The 6170-nt window shown below is 36.1% G+C and overlaps 1 protein-coding gene across 2 annotated transcripts in view; it reads right to left on the bottom strand.

The window, feature by feature from the left end:
* Nucleotides 1–4832, bottom strand: part of LOC109059499 (draxin-like) — a 28232-nt gene extending 23400 nt beyond the window's left edge. For both annotated transcript variants that reach the window (XM_042733394.1, XM_042733393.1), the window contains exon 1: nt 4702–4832. The gene's annotated coding sequence lies outside the window, so the exon portion shown is untranslated. The remainder of the gene's footprint in view (nt 1–4701) is intronic.
* Nucleotides 4833–6170: the final 1338 nt, after the last annotated feature.

A 6170-nucleotide genomic window follows, 5' to 3' on the forward strand; every position in this document is an offset into this window, starting at 1 on the left:
AACCAGAGGATGGTGCGATCCAATCCCACATAGGATGAGAGCAAATGGGGGATGCCCAGGGAACTCCATAGTCCTTGAGAGCAGAGTGTAACTGAAAAAAGACAAAATATGATGATGGTTGTATACAAAACTTAGTTCTCTGTTCTTGAAATGAGCAGAGTCCTTGGTTATCATATAAGTCACCGCATGTGTTTATGCCCAATTTAGACCAAGAGGGCTGGACAAATGTCCGATTTCCACAGACAAAAATTAAAGTTGTGCCACAAGGGTGTGTTGTTACAAAATTTGAAAGGTCCTCCCATCAGGCGTTCCACCATTTTCCAGATCCTAATAGAACTGTCCACAACCGGGCCAAATTTATATTCATCATTTTTGTTTCTTGTGCCAGCAAATAAAATATCTTTGAGCCTATGTGGTTTAACCTTGTCAGCTCTGATTACTCTCCATGAAGCTTTAGACTGAGTATATGAAGAGCCTTAAATTGAAAGGACAAATAATATAATTCTAAATTTGGTACAGCCAATCTCTTAAATATATTTTTTAAATTTAATTTCTTTGCTATTTCCAGTCCATCCAGCAGGAATAGGCTAATCAAATACACATCCTGGAAGCAAATTCCACAATCCAACAGATAGTCCTCTGTAGCATCATAAAAACAAATCACAAACACATGCTTCAGTGTCAGATACATATGAGACACAACACACAGAAGTATAGCCAGAAGTCTCCGTGGATTCATGTGGTAGTACTTCTGCTGTTTGTGGAATAACAGCAGGCAAATTTAGATGATATAAGATATTCAGCAAAGAGTCACAACATGGAGCCCAGCATGGCACTGGAAATTCAGCAAAAGACAACGTGACACAGACCCAGAAAGAGAATGAAAAAAAAAATCCCAGAAAGAAAACAGCGAAGCGGTGGAGTTACCACAGAGGTTAGATATATGTGTGAGCACAACATGGTGTTCAGAAACTTCAGATCCTACTACTGTGTGAATAACTGATTAAAGCCTCCACAAGCGACTTGGATGATATTGTGCAAAAGTCTGAAAGGAATGTGGAGCTCACTAATGAACTCGCTGACATCTCAAGAGGAGGGAGAGCTTCCACTGTGAGGTCTTCAACTTCTCCTCCTGCTGAGATCTGGGGCTTCATAAGCCATCTGTTGCACCCCTGCTACCTCCAGAAAGCAGAAGAACAAAAAAAAAAAAAAAAAAAAAAAAAAAAAGCTTTTCAGCAGGATGAAAGCTTGAAGCTTTTCTCTATACATACTTTCTCAACTGGAAGATGTAAGAAGGTTATATCTTTGTCTGAGTTTTCTGATGCAGGACACTATCAGCTAACTCTAATTACTTTCTATTCCGGGAATCATATGTAGGTCTACCTTAGTTAGGATGTTTAGAATCGGGTCATGTTTGGTGTGTAGAAACAATTAGCTGCACTCTAAATAATATGAGGGGATGCTGCCCCGGGCCGATTCACACACACAAAATTTCACACCCACCAAATCTGCCAGACCGTGAAGACAATCATCAAGAAAGGATGGCACTATTGAGAAGCATCAAAGATATTCTTCAACGAAACCTAGAGAGCTGCCTTGCTGTCTAATGTCCACAAAAGGCAGCATCTTACACACAGTGCTGCTCAGGCAAAGAACATGGGAGACTTGATTTATATTTGATTTCATGTTTAGCACAGTTCAGCACTTCATGCAAAGTGAAAGGACATGAAAGCAAATGCTGGAGTTTGGCTTTCGGTCTAATTTGGGAGCATTTGAGCTAATAGTTAATTGAATTATTTGTTGTTTTCTCTTTAATTACAATTTATGTTAAGTTCTGGAATATAACTGGAAAATATTCTGAGATTCACCTTGATAATTTGATTATAAATTGATATTTGTTTTATTACTGCGTTATTGAATAGGTTTTATTGGCTTTTAAGGTCATTAGTTGTTCATTCTATGACCCTGATTTACATATTAACTTTGTCTGCCTATATGACAGCATTTAAATCATTAGATTAGTGATTGTGTCTATTATCATGCACATTTAACAGTTTACCTACTGTCATTTTGTATTGAGATATTGTTTTAGTATCAATACTGAGACACAGGGACAGATAGTGTACCAAAACTTTAGCATAAAACCAACCATAATCTCTGGACTAAATGTGAAAAGACAGAAAAACAGGCACCAATAATTTCACTGTAATACAAATATCATAAGTACAATGTCATACTTTCACTTTAATTCAGTTAAAGGGTATTGCTTTGTCACAATTTCTTTTTGATGGAAGTCAGATATTGCACTGCTGGTACAAGCACATTATATGTGACTAAGATCAATCAGAGGGAATAAACAAGTGTTTAGCTTTGCAAATTGCATCGTTCCAATCTTGCTCTGAGAATCTGAGATAAGGCTGGATGAAACATTAAGATTTCACAGGCAGCCTCCTAAAATGAAAAAAAGAAGGGAAAAAAAATTCAAACAAAAGAATGCTTCAAAAGATGGAAATAAACCCATCTACACAAATGAGAGCACCCCACTCTTGACCAACAGTTTCAGCAATTTCACACCTCACATTGTTCGTTTTGGCAGTTCTAAAAGTGTCAAGGACACAAAACGTGTGACAACAGGCCAAGTGTTAAAACTGCCATAAGGAGGATCCATCTGGTGCCAAGAGAGCTGAGGGAAAGATAGAAAGAGATCCTGTCTCCAATGTGACTGCTTACAACACATGTGGTGCTCCATCAAATAATGCTTTTGTTTCGCAGTATCACAACTGGCTCCCTGCAATGTGTCTGCTTATCTTCTAGCGGAGCATCCTGGCAGAACGCTCCTCATCCTCACAGCAGGGAAACCTCCTTCATCCTGTCCCAAAAACAGTCAGACGCACAAGCACATACTACTGAGCGGGCGTGCAGTCTTTATAGGCATGTTGTGAGGTGTGAAGAAAACAAAAAGAAGGGAACGTGGAGAACCAGGCCATATGACATCAACCGTAAAACTAGTCCACACGGAAACGTCTCTGTTGAGTCAAAGCAGTCTCCGTACAAGATAAGCGGGAGAGAAAGACAGTGTCTCATTTGTTAAGCAATAGACCAGCTGTCTCCAGTGTTCCACAAAGACTGATTCCCAGTTAGCCACCAGGAGATGGAGGGATTGAGAACAAATCACACAAAGGTCTTTATTGATCTGCTTTGGGGTCTCTTAATAGCCGAAAAGATTGGAAGTGTTTTAGGGATGGTCTACATTTAAAGCATCTGCTCTCTCTTAACAATCGCTCTAGCAAAAATCAGCAGAAGGTCATTCAGACTTCTCTGACATTCATTCAGCATTGTGCAGTCAATGTCTTGATACCACTATATGGCATGATCAATAAAGTATCATCTCTAAAAACATAATTCTTTAGGAGTGTGGCTCTGTAATTAGAACACACATTTGGAAAAAGCCAAGCACCACTTTAGGTTTACACTAATGTTGAAAACATATAAGAAAAAAAAAAAAAAAAAAAAATTGTACCAATTTATGATGGAAACGAATGACCAAGAATATTTACGAGCTGTGCAGCTGTGTTAGTATGACAACACAGCCTGCGTGAGATTCAAGCATTTATTAGGGCTAGAAAAAAATGCATCTAAAACAATCCTCTAAAGTCACAGAATCACATTTTTGCAGGACTGTAAAAATCATTTTTGTTACATTTACTGTAGAAAACTGCAATCTGTGGTTGATGGTGATATTATAAGCAGCCTATATGAATGGCATTTTTGTTCCTGTATATGTAACGGTTAACTGTACATGTCATTAAGTTATATCATGTTAATTATATCTACCTATTTGATCTATTAAAATATGTTTATTACCATAAAATGGACTGATAATAACACAATAGAAGACCACATGATGACTTAAAAGTTTCTAAAAACTAACCATTCGCAACTATGGCCAAATAAATAAATGATCAAATTCATAATTGTAACAATATTGGACTGTAAAAGTATTTGACACACACACACACTGTATGCGATAAGCCAACTTAACAGGTTTTTACCATTTAATTTTACATTCTTATATTTATATATATCTATATATCTATATATATATATATATAGTTCGTGTGTGCAGAAAAAGAAAGAGCCTTATTTGGAGTCTAATTGAAATTCATATATAATTGCATGCTTTCAAATTCATCTGCCCACTCAATTCAAGACACACAATTATGAACGAAGATATGATCAAGCTTGTGCACTTGCGCGCATACAGACGCTCTCTCATTCATTTTCTATTTCTCTTCATAAAATAACCTGAAAATTTTAAGAAAAAGGAAATTGCTTATAAATCATTTAAGTATATTAAGAAGAGATAGCGATTGCTTACGGGGTGTATCCTGCATATACAAACGCATAGAAAATGCTTATCTTAATTGTCAAGTTTTAAAAGAGAGCCGTTACAGTTTTTGAGAGACATAATTTGAGATTTTAAAAATAATACAAATGAAACACACGCTTAAAGGGTGATAAGGCTAGAAAAGGAAGAGGCGACAAAAGTTGTATTTTTGCTATGATAGTGAATAACAGAAACCCCCGAGCGAATTGTACAGAAAAACCTTCTTAATATGTTTCCGTCAAAATATTTGCGCATACAAACACGACATAACATATTCTTTAAGGCATGAGAAAGCGTATAAGAGTAGAACTCACCGTGTGTTATTTCGTTAAGAAGCAGCAGAGTGAAGAAGCGGATCACAGATGAACTGTCTCTGGCTCTCAAGTCGAGCGCGCTCCCCGAATGCGCGCCGCTGTGAAGTCTGATGTCAGTGATGATGTGAGAAAAATCAACGAACAAGCTTGTTATCCCACAGGAGAGAACATTAAACAAACCTGCATTCCCACACATCTGCTCAGAAGTAAAATTGAAAAGGGGACCAGCAACAGCCCTCAAAACAGGCAACATTTTTGTTAAATCACAAACTTTGTAAACTAAACAAATGAATTCAGTGAAAGGTAATATATTTAGGCCTACTAATGCATGTACCATAGACTGTATAAAAACAGGTATATACGCTTGCATTGTGTAACTAATTGTTTTCTCACTTTCCCTTTTAAAACAACTGTAATATATATTAATTAATATTTAAAAATTAATTAACTAAACTTGCAGAAGTCAGCGGACCACAAGGTAGAGAGGTTCCATCTAGCAAATAATGCTAAATAATATCTAACAGTGTTAATCACTATATGTGGATATAAGGTTCTCAAAAGACTGTAACTTCATCTCAGTGAAAATGCTGTTCTTCCAGTCCAAAAAATAAAAAGAAAAAGAAAAAAAAGCTTTTCAGTGCACATGACATTTGTACATTGTAGAAATATCCTTTTCACAGGTCTTACCAAGCTAAAATAAATATTACTTGGCTGGTCATGTGATTCATGAGACTGTTCAGGTCAAGAGGTTAAGATATTGCTGGTTAGCTTGGTCAATCAAGCCCCTGTTGGTAGATTTTGTAATTACACCATACGGACAGAAAAAGAAGAAGGAAAAAACTCTCTGTACTGGCAGGCCATCACTTTATTTTAAGGTGTCCTTGTTACACATTACATGTACTTACTATTACAATTACTATTAATTATGCATAATTACATGCAAGTAAGCCTAAACTAAGCCCTAATCCTAACCTTAACCATATAGTTAGTACAAGTAGTTAATTAATATTACTCAGTACTTAAATGTATAATTACACTGTAAAAAGGACACTTTAAAATAAATTGTACCTTTTTTTTTGTGGCTTCTTATGAGATACATGTTTTGCTAGTAACATATAAATCAGATTTATTGCAATATAGCATAGATGTTTAACCAGTGCTCTGCCAAGCCCTTGGTAATTTTGTAAGAGTAATACAAATGCAGAAATAAAAGACATCCGAGCTGAGTGAAGACAGTGTAAAATATATTTGACATATAATTATATATGATTGTCAAGTGAACATTTTTTTCTAAAATCTCGATAACGCATCAAGATAATTATGCAAATAAAGAGTATATTCTATGTACAAGTTTACGTTATATGTACAACTGATTTTACAAAATTTCACAGAGTTAATGCATTAGTAAAGTTCGTTTGGCCAAATAATAAATGAGGACTGTACAATCAGCTATAGTCTGAGAGAGACCC

Source organism: Cyprinus carpio, chromosome B11 (genome assembly GCF_018340385.1).
Source record: "Cyprinus carpio isolate SPL01 chromosome B11, ASM1834038v1, whole genome shotgun sequence".
NCBI classification, from domain to species: domain Eukaryota; kingdom Metazoa; phylum Chordata; class Actinopteri; order Cypriniformes; family Cyprinidae; genus Cyprinus; species Cyprinus carpio.